An 18,689-nucleotide genomic window follows, 5' to 3' on the forward strand; every position below is an offset into this window, starting at 1 on the left:
CAGGAGGGTGCAGCCAGCTGGGGGTCTGGCTCTTCTTCCAGGCAACAGCGACGAGAGCACTTGGTCTTAATGTGCCAGTGAAGGCTTGGGTTGGACATCGGGAAGAACTTCTTTACAGAACGAAAAATGGGCTGCCCAGGGAGCCGGGGGAGTCACCGTCCCTGGAGGTGTTTACGGAGAGACTGGGCATGGTCTAGACAACATGGTGGTGTCCGGCCACAGGCCGGACCCGATATCTCAGAACTCCTTCCCCACGGATTACAGGAATCTGTTCCCTGGAGGGAGGGAGGGAGGGGGATGACCCCGGTTCCGGGCCCCGCTCCGCTCTCGGTGCGGCTGCGCGCCCTCAGCGCCGCCTCCTCCGTACGCGGCCCGGGCCGGGCCGGGCCCGCTGCGCGTCCTTCCGGCCCCGGGCGCGCAGCCGCGGCGGCGCGTCCCGCATTGGCGGCGGCGGCCTCGTGCGATGGTGACGCCGTAGGGCCGGAGGAGGCGGCGGCCGGGCCGGGCGGGCGGCGGTGGCGGCGGCAGCGGCGGCCGCGGGACGGGGGCGGCGGCAGCACCTCCGCCGGCCGTTGCCAGGTGAGCGAGCGCCGGGTGAGCCGCGGCCTCGCTCCGCTCCGCGGGGGTTGCGCGGCCCGGCCGCCGCCCGCGGGACTGGGGCTCCCCGCCCGGGCGTGCGGCCGCTCCTCGGGGCGGCGGGAGGGACCCGCGGCGGGCGGGCGGGCGGGCGGCCTGCGCTGGTGTCGCTGCCGGCGGGGCGGGGGTGGCGGGGCGGGGGGCGGGCGCAGGGCGCTGGCCGCGCCGGGCCGGGCCGGGCCGGGCCGGGCCCTACGGGCGAGCGGAGCCCGCGGGCAGCGAGTTCGCTCGGGGGCACCGGGAGCAGCGGGAGTCGCCGGCTGCAGCAGGAGGCTTTGGGCCAGTGGAGCGCTCTAAGTGGGTCAAGAGCACCGTAAGTGGGTCTTGTTTATAGCCTTCCGTGCACTTGTTGCTTGTCAGGGCAGGGAAATCTGCTGCTGCGCCTGAAAGCTTCTTACGGAGGCAATGTAAGTAATAATTCCTCCGCTTGCACAGTATGGGAGCCCTTTGTGGCATCAGAGTGTTTTTAAGTGCTTATATGTATAAACACTGGAGTTACCAATAGTAGGTAAATGTAATATAAAAATTTGATATTAGGGTAACCACAGTTTGGATATTCTCAAGCGGCATCAGAAGAAACTTTTAAAAAAGTTTTATTGTTTTTTTTCTTTTTCTTGAGAGAATCAGGTATTCATCTCTTGTTTGCTTGCGATGAACAACAAAGAGGTTGAAAGATATGGTAATCGGCTGGAAAACAAAGAAATGACAGCTGTTGTTCTTCGCTGGGGTTTTCAAGCAGTGTTAGTTTCTTCTTGTGTTTGTCTTTGCCTTACAAGTCAGATGATTTTGTGGCTTCTGTAGATGTGTGGGCATTTGTTTTGAGAAAACTATTAATATTAAATTAGATTTTTTTTTTTTGCTATACGGGCTTTGTCACTTTATGTATGTAAACTATCGTGCATTTGTCACACAGCAGAAAAGCTTTTAGATGTTACCTCTTGTTTAAAGAAACTTTGTGTTCTTCAGTGCAGCATTGAAGCTTTTCAGGCAGCTGAATTGTCTTGTGTATCACAACAGTGTTGTGTGTTTTTAAAAATAGATCGAATTTTATGAAACTGGCCAGGCTCTCTGGGCAAACCCTTCTTGGCATAATCTGGTTTTGAGTTGATGTCTTAGAGTGTAATTCAAACTCCTGTTTTTGCTCCCTTGCTGTAGTCAGTGTCAGGGAGTATCGAATTTCTGGCTTCATCCTGGCTCTGGGCTTCACAGGTCTCTTCTGGAAGTCAGCGAAGAGCTGTGTGCTGCACAGCACTCAGAATTGTAGAAATCCTCAGAGTACTTTTTGTAGTATTTCAGTGTGGAGGTGCTTGTTTGCTGAAGAACCTTATTGAGACTACTTCAGATTCGTGGTAGCTGCTGTAACAGAGGAAAGTATGTTTGTGATCAACAAAAGTAGGCGTTGTGTCTTGGAGTTATGGGTGCAGCACGATCATGAAACATGGCCAGTTTTCCCTGTTGTCTTTGGCTGTGACCTAGCCTTGTTTATAGGAGAAAGGAAGTTTGTGTTATGAGTTCGTTTTTTTCTCTTCCTGTAGGGTTGCCAGCCACTTGCAGTTAGGAAGATTTCCTGCTGTGGTGCTTGCATTATAGAGATAACTTATTAATAATGTGTGAACTTCATCTGTTCTGTGACACTTAAACCTGTAAGAAGACTAAAGTGTGTGTTAGGAGGCAACTTAAAAGGAGATCATTGTTGTGTTGGAAGTGTAAGATTAGTTGATACAATACAGAAATTATTCCCTTGTCTGAGCTGACAACTAAATGTGGTTGTGAATAAGGTTGTTGGCAGCTTTGCTGTGAAAGCCACGGAGGATAGTTGCTAATGTGGAAAACTGAATCAGAATAAGTGATGGAGGAGCTAAAAGCTGCATCCCAAGCTAGCCCAGGTTTTCAAAATGATGCTTTCTGAGCGTAAATCAGATCTGAAAACATAATGTGCTGTGAAGGACAAGAGTGTATTTTTGGCGTACTTCAAGCAAAACCTTTCATGGTGAAAATTTCTCTAGCAGATTCTTATATATTATATGTATATTCTCAAATATAGATTTAAAATGCTATGGGTTGAGAAGCTTAAATTGTCTTAAAGAGACAAGAGAGCCAGACCCATAGGGCTTTCCATCACCCCACACCCCAATCTTTGCCCTAATGGACTTGAATCAGTGCTGTTGAGCTGCTGACTTTGCTATGAGTATGGCAAGTGGCTAGTGACCAGTGGTTTTGGCAATGTGGATGAGATTCAGACTGAAAGCCTGACTCCTGGACACAGGATTAGAAGGCTGAGCTTTGGAAAGCCTGTGCTTGCTCTAGGCAAGCGTTTCTGTAGATCTGTGATGAAGGAAAATTAATGGGAATTGGCAGGGCATGTAATGCCAGTGATTTTAATGCTGGGATCTCTGCTGTTATCTCATGTCTTCAGTTGCATGTTCAAGGAGCTGTGTCAAGCATTCATGTACAAAAGATACTCAATGTTAGGCACTAAAAATTTTGCAAGTTTTATGGGTTTTGGATTGCATAACCGTATTGTCCAAGACACTGTGCCAAGCAGCAAGGCTTGCTTTCGTCAGTGGACATGCTATTTGTGCATGAGGAAAATCTTGATAAGGAAACTTCAGGAGGTCGTTGGATTATTATGCCATCAGCAATTCAAATCCTTGAACAGAAGTAGTTCTGAAATGGAAATAGCAGTTTTGAGTATTTATGATTTGAAAGTGTCTGTCTGAGTCAGTCATTGAGTGAATTTTCTGACAGACGGTGTTGGTAGATTTGAAAAGATGTTACACGAGATAATGGTGGTGATTATGAAAAAGTATTTGGGACAGTGTTTAAGGGGAAGGCTATTAAACTATTGTTTTCTGATAGAACTAGTTTTAAATGTCTTGTCTTTTTACAAGACTTAGTTCAGCTGGTTGTGCTTAACATGGTGACTGTCTGCCTCTGCTTTTTAAAGGACTCTGTCAAGATAAGTTTAACAAAGAAACCGGTTTTCAAAAGTTAAGACTATGGAAACAAATAAGATTTTAGTTCCAATTCTTCAGGAAACTGTTTTCTGAAAACATTTTGAACTTTCATTTGTTTATTTGAATATGCTCCTACTACTGGAACATTTGACTTTTGAAGTAGGATGTTGCAGGTCGGTGTGTAAGCTAATAAGAAGCAGGAGGTGAGTTGTTTTCACATAGTTCCTGTAACAGAGCTTTGAAGAGAACAGCCTCCTGCCTTCTGCGTTGTGGAGTGTGAGATGCAGACTTTTACCATCATGTAACTGTAAAACTGAACTTGCCCAGTGATTACAAATATTTTGTGGAAAGCTTGTCTCAATAGTTCGATATAAAAAATATCATTTTAGCCCAGCTTGATGATGAACCTCAAGGTTCCCTTTCAGCACAGGGTGACAGACTTTCTGTTTCCAGAGGGCTGCTCACCACGTTTGCACGTGGCAGCTGGTGAGGTGATAAGCAGGCAGCCTCTCTCAGGAAAGGAGGTGCTACACAGCTTTTGCTGTTGCTACTTGATTTGAGAAACAGCAAAGAACTTAAAGTGAGTTGGCAAAATTAAGGTGTTCAGAAATATGAAAAGCAAATATTATATGTTTAAATAGTATTTTGCTTTCTGATTTAACATGATTACTCATGTATTCTGGAGTTGCAGGTCTCTGCTGCTCTGTTGGTGGAAGAGAAGGTCTCTTTTTCTGACCAGGCAGGGTTCTTTGGACTTCTGTGAACTGCATGTGGGTCAGTGATCTTGGGACATCTCAGGGCTGTCCTGTAGTTAAATTGACTGCAGAAACGGGTCTTCAAATGTATAGGTGGATGTAAATTTCACAGGACACATAATTGTTAGTGTAGAAAAATTTGCTGCATGGTTCAGATGGATTTCAATAGCTGTGAAAATGCAGTGTAGTCTGCAGGGATGTGCCAGCTGCTGTAGCTCTCTGTGAGCAGGACTAATTAAGCCCTTGTGAGAACAGAAAATAGTCAGGCACTATTTACAGGAGGAAAGTGTTGGAACAGGCAGAACTGTAATCATTGGCTCTGAGGTACCTTTAAACAGCAGTAGGCAAGAGAGGAGACAATTTACTTGCAGAATGGGCTGAAAGTCATATCTGAATACTCAAAGTGGATATTTCAGTGTTCTGCCAGCGCATCTAAGTGCATTGCAAACCTGCTACAGGAAAGGCTACTTCCTTTATTCCCCCTGCTTTATTCTCCTCTTTCTGCTAGTGTTTTACTCAAAATGCTAAATGTTCATGTTTCTCACCTAATGGTGAAAACCAAAGGTACACCAGATATAGATGTCATAATGTTACAATGTTGCCTGCATTTGAATAGATCCTGTGAGAGTCCAGCTGTCTGCCAGAGTGGTTTGTTGTTGTGAAATGGTTGTTTTTCTAAGGGTATCTGTGATCACCTGCATATATTCAAAGATAAGGTGTCACTAGGCTGCTTTATCACAAGTACACCAAAGCAATTTCTCATCTCTGTTCATCTAGTTTTCCTCCTTCTCTTCTTAACCAAATTAAATGCTCTTTTTCCCCAACATGTTGGTTCCATCTGCTTAGAGGATTGCAGAGACTGCCATTCTTTGTTTGAAGCCAAGGTCAATTGTCCTGCTCTGTTTAGGTCTAGAGGATGACAGTTCATGTGCTGTAGAATTTTTTAGATCACTGGATGTGTTAAGCAGTTCTACAACTTCTAGATAAGGGTCATTTTGCTGGTAGGAGCCTTCAGTGGGCTTTTCTCTGTTTTAATGACAGTACTCTGGCGAGGTTCCTGTTTTAGCTCCTTACTGAGGGATGTTTTTTTACTTGTCAAGTTTGGTTTTTCTCAAAATGTTGTCATAAGTGTGTGTTAGTAAATGGGATGTTTATGGATATTTGAGTAACAGGCTGTTCCTTGAGGGAACAAAACATGGGCCTTCCTGCTGTAGGAAATATTTTCTTCATGTAATTCCACAGACTTCTTTGAAAGCCCTTACTTGTGCTCCTTTGATTTCTTGTTCAAACTATTTGGTAGGTGATACTAGATTTTGGGAGGGGCAACCATGATAAGGACTTCAAGATCCCATACGTTGTTTCTGTTTTTTGTAAAATGCAGAACTTGTGATGGAAATGAGATAGTTGAAGGGAAGCAGTAAAAGCTGTCTTTTGAAAGCAAATACCAACTCTGGCTACTTTTATTAAATCTGAATGGTAAAATTCTTTTAGTTGCTGGTAAAATTCCATAAGTTAATCTTTAACTCTTGCCTGTACTAGAACTGTATCCATATCTCCTGGACAGCAGTGGGAGCTGTTTGAAAAAGCCATGCAGTGCAAAGGCAAGTATAGCTGAGACTGGCTATGTGTCAGTCCTGAGAGTCCTGGCAGGCTTTTAGCTGCAGGGAAAGGGATTTCAGCCCTTGGAACAAGGAACAAGGAAGTGGCTGGCTAGTAGGACTTGGGATGAAGAGTCACATGCATTTCAGCATCTCTCAGCTGACAGCTTAGGTATGGTTTTGTCATGAAGAACACTGCACTGCATTTCCTGGTGGGCTGCTCCTGAGACTGAGCAGTTGCCATTCCCAGGTGTAAACTGAAGGATTCACTTCTTCTGTTTTCTTCCCTTATGCTTTAATTTATGTGTTGGTCTCCATGGCTGGTGGAATTTGTGGGCATGTATTAGTTAGTCAAATACTAAAGCTGTGGAGGTAAGTTAGTGGTGGTGGAATCTGGTATTTTCAGACCTTATGAGATCATACAGCCAATTTGCTTGTGAAGAGCAATGTGCTTTGCAAGTTGGGTTAGTTTAAGAATTATTTGTGTGTCTGTGTGTTCTCTAGAGTGGCATATGGCATTGCAAGGCTGGTCAAAGAATGTTGCGCTGTTCTCAATATTAATCTTTTAGGCAAATAGTTTTTTGTTTTAATGGAACATGATTGTAGAAATAAAAGTAAGAGCCTATTCATAATTTTTATTAAAGTAGCTATGTGACAAAGTGCCAGCTATTGGCTTTCTGCCTGCTGTACCTTCAGTGGGGAACAAAATAGATTATTTTTGGAGGTGAGTGTTCTGAGAGTTGAGAAAAGCATAACAAAGTCAACAAAAGCTTTACTTAGTGGTTTAGTGACCTTTGTATACTCCAAGCTAGAAGGAGGATGCTGAAAAGGCTTGTGTCATGGTTATCTTAATGTCCATGGTTAAGTGCAACTGCTCCTTGACTTCCTGCTCTGTGACATTTTAATAATTGGCAACCATGTGAAATCTGCAGCATTACAGAAATAGTTCAATAAGAGATGCCTTAAAAAAATCCTTTCCTTTTTACGAGCTTCACTGATGTGGGGAAGGAAGTTGCTAGGTATCTTAGACTTAATTTGTAAGGTGTTTCTCAAGGGGCAATTTTCAAATACATTTTTGATATGGAAGAGGAAATTTAAATATAAATAAAATATTATTTAAATATAAATACACACCAATTATTTGTTCTCTTTTTAGATAGTCCCCTAGAAACAGAGACTGTGATGTGCTAAAGCCTAATTTCTCTCTGCTAGGATTTTTCATAGGTGTTTCTTCTTTACAGGACTGTAAAGAAAGAAGGTCAGTAATAAAATGTTAAAACTTTCTGGGTTACAAAAGAAATCTTGTGACTTGTTGCTAAAGTATCTGCGGCAGTGTCTATTTGTTTTAGTTACTTTGTCTGTAAAACTCTTCTAATTTAGCCTTGAATTTATGCTCTAGAGTTTAAGGGTGTATTCTGTCTTGAAGGCAAACCCAATTTTAAGTTAAGCTTGTCCTTGATGGGCAGCAAGAGAAGCTGACCAAGTTTCAGAGCCCTGGCATAACTGTTTGTGTCTCCAGCACCCAAGCAGCACGTGATGCTGTTGAAAATGCCAGTTGTGTCAACTGATTTGGAAGGACTTCAGGCTACAGGTCGGTGTGGGCAAAGGGAGGTGAAGTACAAGACTGTCAGAAATAATACTCCACAATCTCAAGTACTCAGATAAGGTCAGGGTTGATGTAGCAGTACAGCTCTGCAGGACTGTGAATAACCAGGACATGTGTTGGGTTGGGGGCAGCAGAGTCTTAAAATGCTGTTGGAAAGGTGGTACAAGATGCTCTTAAAGCACATTAGTTTTTCATTCCTCCTTGTAAGCCCTTTCCAGCTGACTTTTTCTGGACTGGTTAACTGGATCAAACAGCCCCTTGTTACACATCACAGTAAAGTCATTGTGAGAAACAAAGCATAATCACAGAACCCATGACTGTTTTCCTCTGAAAACTCATGTCTTGGCTCTGCTTCAATAGTTCATTATTATACAAGTGCCTGAGGGCTTATCTGCCTGCAAGACTCACATGAGTGTTTTCTGTAGGCTAAGGCCATCCTTGAAAAGGCACAATTCCACATTCCTGTTCTTTTAGCAGTAAGTGTGATGTGTCCAGTGGTTCTTGTATTACCACTGGAAATCACATTGCATTTTGATAGACTATCACGTGTGAACGTTAAAACTTCCTTAAAGCTCAGTGCTTCCTTCTTGAAGATCCTGTTTTGAGGTAACACTTTCTCATTTGAAGCAGAAGGGACTCATGAATTGGACAGTAATGGAAGTAATGTCTTTGTAATAAATGAACAGTTCATGAGCATGTTATTTGTTGCAACATTCAGAGTCACAGGTAACAGTGGTGGTATTTGGGGTTGACCAAAGCATAGTTGCATAATTCCTGTCGTAGAGTGACATTTAGTCATGCTAATGATGGAGCAATTGAGAATTGCTGGCACTTAAAATTAATTACTAGGCAAACATAAAAAGGAAAGGTGGGGAGTATACTCATTGCTGCTGCTTGCATCCGAGGCTGCTTCTTCAGGGGATGTGACAGGTAATGGACCAGAACCAATATGCTTATGTACTGCTTATGGTGATCCAGTTGCTAAGCAAGCATGCAGGGATGTGTATGTTAAAACTGCTTCTCTTCAGGGATTGCCCAACAGTCTTTATTCATCTTTGAACTTTTGATTTGTTTGTACTGAAATCTTGGATCGTCTGGTAAGTTGTCTAGAGAATTGATTATATTAGGAAGCAAGTGGTCTGCTAGTGAAAACCAGTTCTGCTTTCTGTTGGAAATGTTGAATAAGGAAGCCATGCAACTGGGGAGGTTTTAAACTGTTGGATGTAAGGCTTTGTATAGAAATATTACCAGCACTCACTGTACATAATGTAGTGTGTGTAATGTTGGAGCCAGATTTTCTGGCTGGTGTACTACTTGCAAGTATGGATGAAGTAGGTTGTATAAATTACAAGCCTTCCCTCCTCCACTGGAGTGCAATGAATGTCAGATTGAAGCTGTCATGCTGGTGCTTTACAACTCCAGTGACACAGGATCCTAAGATAAACTCAGCCTTCATTTAGGGAAATTTTTAGGCTTTAACAACATTCCATGAAGTGAAGCAGAGAAAATGGAAATGGATTACAGGAAGTCTTCTGCGTTCCTTGCTGTTTTCATGCTATAATATTTATGTCATAGAGGATCTCTCCTAAGCTCTGATTTCAAACTCCCATGTGGACCAAAAGCAACATTTTATATGGCTTGACAAAGGTCCCTTTTCACTAACTTCAAGTGACCTGAGGCAGATTAACATGCAGATTAATGTATTTGACAGTAATAAATCAGCTTTAACAAGTACCGCGGCAGAGATTTGTTTGGCAGAGAGTTTGGATAAGATATGGTATTTGGAGTTAAGTTGAACATTTTGTAGAGAATGATATAGTGGAGATGGTTGAAAATTTCCTGCTTTCCTTGGTTTTATGCTGATGCATCTTTATGCAATTTAGCTGTAACTGTGTGGAGTTTAAGTCAAAGTTATCTGGGTGAGTGAGCCTACAAAAATGGAAGGGTGTTAATTTAGATGAATGCATACATTTTGTCATCCAGTGTGATGTAAATGTTTACAAGCTGCTGCGTAGGACACATACTCTTGGGATTTTTTTTCCCTCTCTATGTAAATTTATTATGTAGAGTTGTGTTTTCTTGGAGAAACAGCCTTCATGTTGATTACACATTTTTCTTGTAGGAATCTGAAGCTGTAACCTTCCCAAGCTTGAATACAAACATCAGGAACCAGGGAGGAATTGGAGGCTACCTTCCTCACAGATAGCACAGGTGTTTGTCAAGAGAGAGCAGGGGTGTTGGGGAAAATTATTGCAGTGGTTAAGGTAACTGCTGTGTGTTAGTCCATGTGGAAGGTACAAGATCTGTCTGTTTCGTTGTTCTCTGTTGTATTTCTCAGAAATGAGGCTTAGGAGAAATTTGAATGTTTCTGTAACAGAGTGACAGTGTGTGACAAGTAGGGCTTCCAGATTGGAGTTGATTGTTGAAGTGAGCTGCAGGAGAATATAAACCAGTTGACACAGGACTGGAAGATGTCATGTTTTCCCCTTCAGGAGGAAAACTGTAGCAGTGAATTTTTGAAGGGTTTATTTTGTTTGTTTTTCAGTTATGTCACTTTTTTTTTTTTTTTTTTTGTATGGGGTGATGTTTTTTTGGTTAGTTTTTTCCATTTGCACCTACTGTTCTGACTTTCATCAGTGGAAATCAGTGACATCAAATTGCTGTGTGACAGCTTAAACACTATCTCTGAAAGAAGTTAAAAATCATAGTTAACAGATTTTATCTAATCTGTATGTAAGAACAAAAATTAGGGCATACTGAGTGTTTTGATTTCTTCAAGTCTCTGGAAAAGAGCAAGTTAATTTCATTGAAACTTGAAATTCCAGGGGAGCTATAACATAAACTAGTAAAACTAGCTCTGGCTCAGGATTCTGCCTTCATTGTGGAGCTGCTGCTTAGACTTCTGCCCCCTGAGACTCTCTGAGCACCCTCTTGTGTGTAATCCAAGCAGGCTGTGTGATACCGGCCTCCCTCCAAGCCCTGCTGCAGAAACATCTTTATATTCCCGTGCTTCACTCGCTCAGTTTTCTTGCCCCTGTGTGTCACCCACGTTCAAAGTGACAAGACCTCCCTGAAGTGGAGACACCAAGCAGCTTTGGGCTGGTTGTGCTCAGCAGGCTGTGTGTGTCACTGGTGCTGAGGTGTGGGGAGTGTGAGAGCTGTGCCTGGCACGGGTCACTGATGTGTCCCTGGCTGCAGGATGAAATCCTGACATGAGGCTGCCAAATGTGCCAGCTTGCAGCACCTCTAACTGAGCCTTTGACTGTGCTCTGTCCCTGACCTTTCTAGTTGTACCCTTTGAGTCTGAAACCTGGCCAAGCTGCAGGGCCACCCAGCCAAGCTGACCATTCAGGGGAGAAGGCAGAAACCTGGCAGCCACAGGGTTTTTCTTTCCCCTTCTCCTCTTATGTAAGTCATTGGCCAGAGGCTCTCAGGGTAGTGCCTGCTGGCTTCTTGGATGCCTTTGGGGAGCTGTTGGTATTTTTAGGGTGCTTTGCCTGCTGTCCCTAGGAAATGTTCTGTTTCAGCCCTCATCCTTTCTTCTACAGAGTTTTTTATTTTCTGTCTCATAATAATTTGACTTCCTTCCTGTTTTATTTTGTTTGTATGCATTAGGCCCTTTGCTGTCCTTCCTCAGAGAGAACTCTGTTTTAGAGAGTTTTTAGTGAGGATGTCCATCCCCTAAGGAAGAAAATAGCTTCTAAGCAGGAATGTGCAAGCAACTTAAAACAGACATGCATTGGTATTCAGAGAGGTTTTTAGAGCTAAAGGTGGCTTCATGTGCTTGATGGATTTACACTGCATATTTGTGCATTTTTCCTGTGAATCCTCATCTGTAGCAAAAGGTTCCAAGGTTTGCCTGTTGCTGTGTCAAAAATGAATTTTTTATGTTTGAGATCACCCAGCCTGATCTGTTAACTCTGTGTGACCTTGCCTTGGTTGATGGGCAGTGGTTGGTATCTTCACTTTTTCTTACTGTTGTTTGGGGTGGTGCTGTTGTAGACACAAAGATTAGGAAACCTTGTGGTTTGTTGAAATCTTACCTGCAGTTTTGAATGATCACCTCTGGTTTCCCATAAAGCTTTCTTCCTATCACAAACGAAACCTTCTCTCAAATAATTTAGTAAATGTGTAAAATGTGATGTAAAACTTACAAAATATTACACATTAACAAGCACATATTAAAAATAGATATTGGATTTTGAATTTCATGAGTTCAAGGCTTATTTCACTTCCTACTTGTTTACTTAGCCACAGCTGCTTGCTTATCTGCATAGGTCAGGGCTTGCCTGGTTATCTGGGCAGATTGAAGGTCCTCCAAGGTTTTCCTTCTGCTTTTTCTCATGTATTAAATTCACAGCACTGCTTATTGACTTTCTTAGGACTTACAACCTGTCAGTGTCTCCTTTTTTTCCAAAATCATGTGTGCCACTACTATGCCGTCAATACTGGAAGAGCCTCTCATGCTTTCCATAATGCTGTACCTTACAAGTAGGTAAGGTGGTGGTTTTGCTCTGTTCAGTTCTGACCCCCTGTATGGAGTTCTCAGCCAGAGAACTCAGCTGAGTACATCTTTGGCTTACAAATTAGTGGCTGGCTTCTATATGTAGCATTTAGTCTCTGCTGGGAAGCTTGGCCTGTGCACATCAGGTGAATCTAAAGAGCTGTGTTGCATCTCGGTCACACCTATTGATACGGTAGCTTGTCTTCACATCAAAATTACATTAGATAGCTTATTTTTCTTACAGAGAGAGAACAAACTCATCCTAGAAAGAGGTTCTTTGTTTGCTAACTCCATTGACAGCAGGTGTTTTTTTGTAAAGTATTTTTTTCCTTTTTCCGGAAGAGTTTATCTGTGTAGTTCTACATGTATTAACACCCCTTACAGATGCAGTTGGGCTAGGGCTAGAGTACCTTCAGTAAGTATTTGAAAACTAGGACAAATAACTATTCAGTAGTTTGCTGACCCAGTTCTTGCTTTCTGCTCATGTTCCTTGTCTGGGCCCTTGTCCAGGAAATCAACTGAAATTCCTACCCTTCCTACTCTTAAGTTTGTGAAGGCTTATCGACTTGGCCATGTTTCCTTCCTGTTCTTAAAGTTTCTTAAAGCAATGGAGTGTCTCCTGTGATATCTAGAGATTCTTTTTGCAGACAGAAAGCACAGGCAGTGAATGCCAGGTTTGTGTTTAGGTGCTGCTGTAGGAATGTGTATATGTTTATGAAAGGCTCTGGGGTACAAAACAACACTGACAGGTCACCCCAGCACAGAGTTCCCTCTCTGGGCAGAGGATGTTGCCAGTTCAGGTGGCCCATTTGGTTGCTTTTCCTGGGGCCGTTTCAGACCTTGTTATTCTATTGTAATTTTCCTGTAACACTTTGAAGACAACAGTCAATGGAGTCTTGCATTCCTTCACTTTTGTTGTTATGTTCTTGTTTATGGTTAGAGAGGAAGCACCCCTTGTGCATGTGTCTGTTTATAAAAGTGACATGTGTGCAGGTATGGCCAAGAATTTATTGCTGGTACAATGGAAATCTGAACAGTGTGACTCAGTTTTTCTTTCTGAACTTCTGACTAATGATTCTAAGAAGAATGTTGCAGTTACAGACATGAAAATGTTGCCAAACAGCTAAAATTGTAACACATGGACTTTTTGGTTTCTGTCTCTTCTCTGTGATTTATTTTCACCCTTCCATTGCTGCTCTGGGTCTTTAGGTCAGCAACTTTGGACTGCTAGAGAGGGTAAAGGAGGTTATCAGCCCTAGGAGTCATTTGTTGGGGGGAGTATAAGCTGGATGTTGCCTGTTTCTTTTTCCTCTCTCTAGGATCCACATGAGTTTCCTTGATATCTTTGCTAATAAGCTTTTATTCCTCTTCTTTCTTCATGGGCCTAAAGCTTAAGGTTATCTCTGAATTTATTATATATGGTGCCCTTTATGTATGTCAGGTACAATTTGTTTGTTACCCCTAAAGCCAGGTTTGCCCAGCTACAGGTCTGCATTTTTTAACTGTGCATTAATGGGTTCTTTAGCTGTGGGGTCTGCTGGTGGCAAGGCTGTGTCCTGTCTCATATCCCATGCCTGTGCTCCTGTGCACTGCATCCTCCTTCTCCACTGTTGGCATGCTAGGCCAGTATTTCTCAACACCACTGTAAATTGCTCTTTCTGTGGAATATAACTAGAGGTTATATCACACCAAGGTAAACAAGTAAATGGCATCTGGGCAGTTGGAAAAGCTGCTGTCACAGCTGAACTGCATAAAAGCTGGAGTTCTTACAGAGGAAGCCTGCTGGACCTCAGTCCTTGTGGCTCAGTGGGGAGCACATGGGCTCCTACTGGCATTGCTGCATTCACAGGGCTCCATGGTTGTGGTTTTCCCCTCATTCCATGTCCCCACATCCCTGCATGTCACTTGCAAGTCGAGGAAGGGTGTTGCTGACCCTCTTATGACTCCAGGCACTCGAGCAGGACTAAATGATCCTGGAGCAATCCTGTCTGACCTTGCCTTGTGGGGAGCTGTGTAGGTGTGAGGGTAGCCAGTAGTGCTTAACTATGATCTACATCCAGCATTGCTTACTGGGAATGTTGGATGTATATCACATAATGTGGTGTTTTCTTTTATGAATTTCATAATTAGAGTAAATGCTGCATTCTGCACATAATTAGAGCAACCTGGGTGTCTAACTTCAACTTTTCTGTTTATGTGAAATTAAGCCTTTATTCCTGTTTTGTAATAAGAGATTTTCATAAGTGTAAACTTTGTGTCTGTTTCCCTTGAGGATTTCTTTGCTTAATCTGCTGTTGTTGGAGTTTTATCTTGTAAATTATCTTCTGTAAATAGTTTAACAGAAAAAATAATCTTTTCCTGTATTGGTGCTGATTGTCACTAATCCAGTGTTACAGCCAGTCCTCATTGTGCTTAGCAAGCAGTGTAGTGCTGTTACAAAGGGTGGATGGCAATTACATGCTTCAAAGTAGGGACACAATATTTTTTTTGCACTGAAAGTATTAGAAGGTAGGTGCTCCTCATTGCCCAGCTCATTTACAGCATTTTCTTTCCTTGATTCTGTTGTGTGTTTGGGGTTTTTTCTGGTTTTGACAGTTTTGGGTTTTTTTGTTTTGTTTTGTTTTGTTGGGGTTTTTTTTTCAAGTTGAAGGAGATGTGGGTTATACACATACACCCCCCATCCCAAAATGATTGTCTGAATGCACCAATAAGTGGTGTTAAGTCATGGCAAACATCTAACATGTATATTCACAAAATGCTTCCTGATTACTTATAAGTTAACATGAAACATGTTCATGAGGTTAAACTGTTTTAGAATTTACACTGGGATAGGTGTACTGATTAAACCACAGACTGCAGCAAAAACCTCTGTGGGGAACACAGTGGTACTAGCAGAAAGTATTTTGGTCAAACAAACCACAGCAAGATGACATTTTGTGTGAGTCTCTTGGTCCTGGACCTGCTGATATGTTTTGAGTTCAGGGTACAGCCCTACTTCATTTTAGCAGTATTCTCATAAGGAGACTTGGGTGGTTTGAAATCTCTCCTTAGTCATAGGACAGTAGAAAGTAAAAGATTAACTTAACATTTCTGCTTTTAAATTGCATCACTGGTGTCTTACGATATCAGTGTCCTTGGTCTTGTTTCAGAATTCAAGATGAACTATTTCGTTGCCAGGAAATAAATTTATATCTGAAGAAGTGGCACTAAATGTAGAGGAGACTAAATGTTCACATCAGCTTTTCCTAATTCTCAACAGTATTTGTCTTTTAAAAATGAAGTTATTCTCTGGCTATTGCATTAAGGAAGTAAGTAATTAATAAGTAGCTTTACCTGGACTTATGTGGGACTTCAACCACTTGACTAAATCTGCTTCTAATAGGCATAAATTAGATACAGTCTAATTATGGTGGATTTGCTTCTTTTCCTTGAATTTTGGTTGTTAAGAAGGAATCTGAAAGATGATGCACCCATTTTTTGATCCTAGACTGATACAATTCTGTCTATGTGGATACTATTTCTGCAGTGTTCCTGTAGCATTTTTGCTACAGAAAAGTAGCAACTTTTTTGTTGTCTGACTTGTGGCAAACAACATTATGGTTTTGAGGAGAGGAATATGTGCTGTTTTCAGCTGAAGAAATGCTGAGGGCAAGTGAAGCAGTAACTTTGCTTCATTTTTATTTTTTTTTAACTAATATGGGAATGCAAACATTTTGTAAACCAAACCTGTCGGCCACAAAACAAAACACTGATGAGCAAGCTCCCAACCTCATGAGTAAAGCTTATTAAGATTATCAATAAAACTAGAGAGCAGGTCCTTCCAAAAACTGGAGAGAGTGTCATCTTTTTACAACCCAGCCTGTATTAAAATTACTGATCTTGGTAAGGTGATGGTTTGCTGTGCCAGGTGTGGTCTGCCCCTGGTCAGGAGGTCGTAATAAAGGCCACGATGTGTACATATCTAACAAAGGGCCAAGAGATAACTGCCAGTTTTCCATAGGTTAGGAAAACACTGCCTATAAAATATACAGTTAAACCTTTGGGGGTGGGGTGCTGCCCTTTGGCACGTTGTCCAGGCTGTTTTCCCAGCAGTGCTTTGAGCCAGTGCAGTTTATGTGTGTGACAGCATTTGTGTCTCTCATGGCAAATGATGATCTCATTCCCCTCTGTTTTTCCAGAGTCACCTGGAAGGGCTTGTGACAAACATCAGAGTGCCTCTGGGGTGGTGGGCAGCTGGGAGAAGTGGAGCTGCCCCCTCTGGGCACCAGCCAGGCCTTAAATCTGCACATCTAAATAAAGAGATGTCCACTAAGAAGCACTGAAGGCAGCTGTCCTAATGATTTGCTGTTGGAAGTCTGCAGCCTGAAATGTGCATATTCCTCTTTGGTTTTAAAAGTATGGCTGCAGTGTTTGTTTTATACAATTGCTCCAGGCCTTGGAGCATTTTCTGGGGCAGTAAAAGATCTTGATTCAGTTATTAGAGATAGAAACTCAGGCTTCCGAGGAGGAAGGGTAGGGGTGTGCTTGCCTGTGGATTGCTGCTATCTTGGTGCCCTTTACATTCCTATGCAAAGATTCTCTCTGAAGAAGGGTTAAAGGAAGTGACCTCAGTTTCATGGTGTAGCTCTGCATTTTAGTGCCTGCTCCAAATGCTTTGGTTTCTTCATCTTCACCCAACAGTTATGTGGTTTGGATGTCCTTGAGGCAGTAGTTAAGAGTATGTATTCTGAATTTTCACTTTAGAGGAAAATTATGTTTAAGTTCAGTCTTTCATTTGTAGACAGTCTGTGATCCCAAGTGTTACTAACGTAAGAGAACTGCATCTTTTTGTTGTTGGCAGCCATGAAGCAAGTTGGTATGAGTAGCATGCCGTAGAAATAAAATCATCAAAGAGCAAAAGATGGGATTTTCTCACTTGGAAAAATAGAGCCACTTAATGAAAAATGAACCAAAGGCAAGTTTTCCAGATCTGGGCTGTGGATATTTGTGGAATGTAATGTGGAAAGAACTTGAACTTCGTTCTCAGTTCTGTACTGCTTTTGTGACAATTCACTTGGTTTTGGTTTATTGAAGAGTAGAGCTGATTTACAGCAGTCATCCAGTCTGTAAGGGCTGGACATTGTGCTCTGGGGGTGGGCCAACCTCTGACATGACTCTTTACTCAGTTAAAAAAATGGGGTCTGATTTGCAGTACAAATTGGACAAGTGTTGTAACAATGTAATGGGATCCTCTGAAATGGAAGCATTTCGATAATGCAGGCAGGCTGCTGGCTTGTTCCCTTTCTTTGAATCCAAATGCATCAGAATGTGCTTGATTGTTTGCCTCTGCAGCCTGCTGTGAAATAGCTCGGGCTGAAGTTCCAGTGACAGTTTACAAGTTAAAAAGACAGCTTTTTGGCCACTGACCCTCTGCGGGAGTCTAATCTTTGTTTTGTAGATGCCTCTTTATCTAGGGAAATTACATCAAGAAAAGAGGTGTTGGATTACTTCCTCATTGTTCCTCTTTGTTAAAGATGACCTCCAAAGAATTTTTACAGCCTGATTTGTACTTTTCCTTTAGGGTACATTGAGAAAACAAAGTCTTCTGTGAGAATTTCCTTCCCCTCCCGTTCATACAAACCCTTACTTGCTTTGTTTTTGACTGTAGCTTTAGAGAATGTTAACTGTGGATGTTTAACTCCTGAATTGAAAAAGCTCAATCGTTGAAAGACTGTTAAATAAAAAATAAAAATTAAAGAAAAAAAGAGATGAAAGTCCCTTATTTCAAGTTGGTGTTATAATACTATTAGTGAGGGACTACTTGTGACAGACAATGTACCAAGAGAACTGCATTTCAATTAGTATACCTTATTTCACTCAAGGTAGCCAGAATCAGCTGTTCCATTGGCACAAAATTCCCCATCACCCTCTCTATAGGCTGTGTTCTTATCCCATTCAGTCTGTCCGTGGGTTGTAGTGGAAGTGCTCTGCCATTTGTACCTGTGCTGACAGTTCTGGGGAGGGAATTGTGCCTATTCTGTTACTAAGGCTTTGCCTAAACCTCTTGGGAGTGGGTGAAGTCTTGGTTCAGTCAGCTTTGCCATTCCACCTGCATGGTTGTAGCTGTCATGGCACAGGGACACAGGCAAGACAGGGTTTGTAGATTGATACAACTTCTCTTACAAGATTTTTCAGGCACTCAAGCCCTTCATTAAATATTAAGCATTAATGAATGATCTGAGAAATGTGTAGCCTGAAATTTTCAAGACAGTCTTTTGTTCTTTTGATAACTTAAGGTCTGTTAGGGGGAATGAGCTAATCTTAAGAGGAATCATCCACTGTGTATACATTGTTTATGCTGCTTTGATGGGCGCTTTGGGAGAGGATCAGCAAGGAAAGAGCATACAGTGGATGCCATTGCTTACCTGAACAGGAAAGTTTCTGCCAGTAAGGCACCTGAGAGGGGATTGTAGGAAGAAGCAATTTTCATTCTTCTTCCAAAGTCCAGCTACAGACAGAATTAAATACCTTTTGAGGATCATTCTCATGCTGCTTACAGGAAAGAACATACTAACAAAAGTGGAGTACTGGAGAGATTGCTTTGCTTAGGGGTAGTGGGAGGTGGTCTGACCATCCAGGACTGTGTTTTATCCT

General features: G+C 42.3%; 1 protein-coding gene across 3 annotated transcripts in view; it reads left to right on the forward strand.

Annotated features, from left to right (window-relative positions):
* The first annotated feature begins 441 nt into the window (after window positions 1-441).
* The window catches only part of ADIPOR2 (adiponectin receptor 2), a 44,750-nt gene continuing 26,502 nt past the window's right edge, over window positions 442-18,689 (forward strand). For 2 of the 3 annotated variants that reach the window (XM_084206760.1, XM_084206762.1), the window contains exon 1: window positions 442-579. The gene's annotated coding sequence lies outside the window, so the exon portion shown is untranslated. Of the gene's footprint in view, window positions 580-814; window positions 950-18,689 lie in introns of those variants that run through there. The other variant, XM_084206761.1, reaches the window with a different exon arrangement.

Source organism: Fringilla coelebs (genome assembly GCF_963513975.1).
Source record: "Fringilla coelebs genome assembly, chromosome: 5".
NCBI lineage: Eukaryota > Metazoa > Chordata > Aves > Passeriformes > Fringillidae > Fringilla > Fringilla coelebs.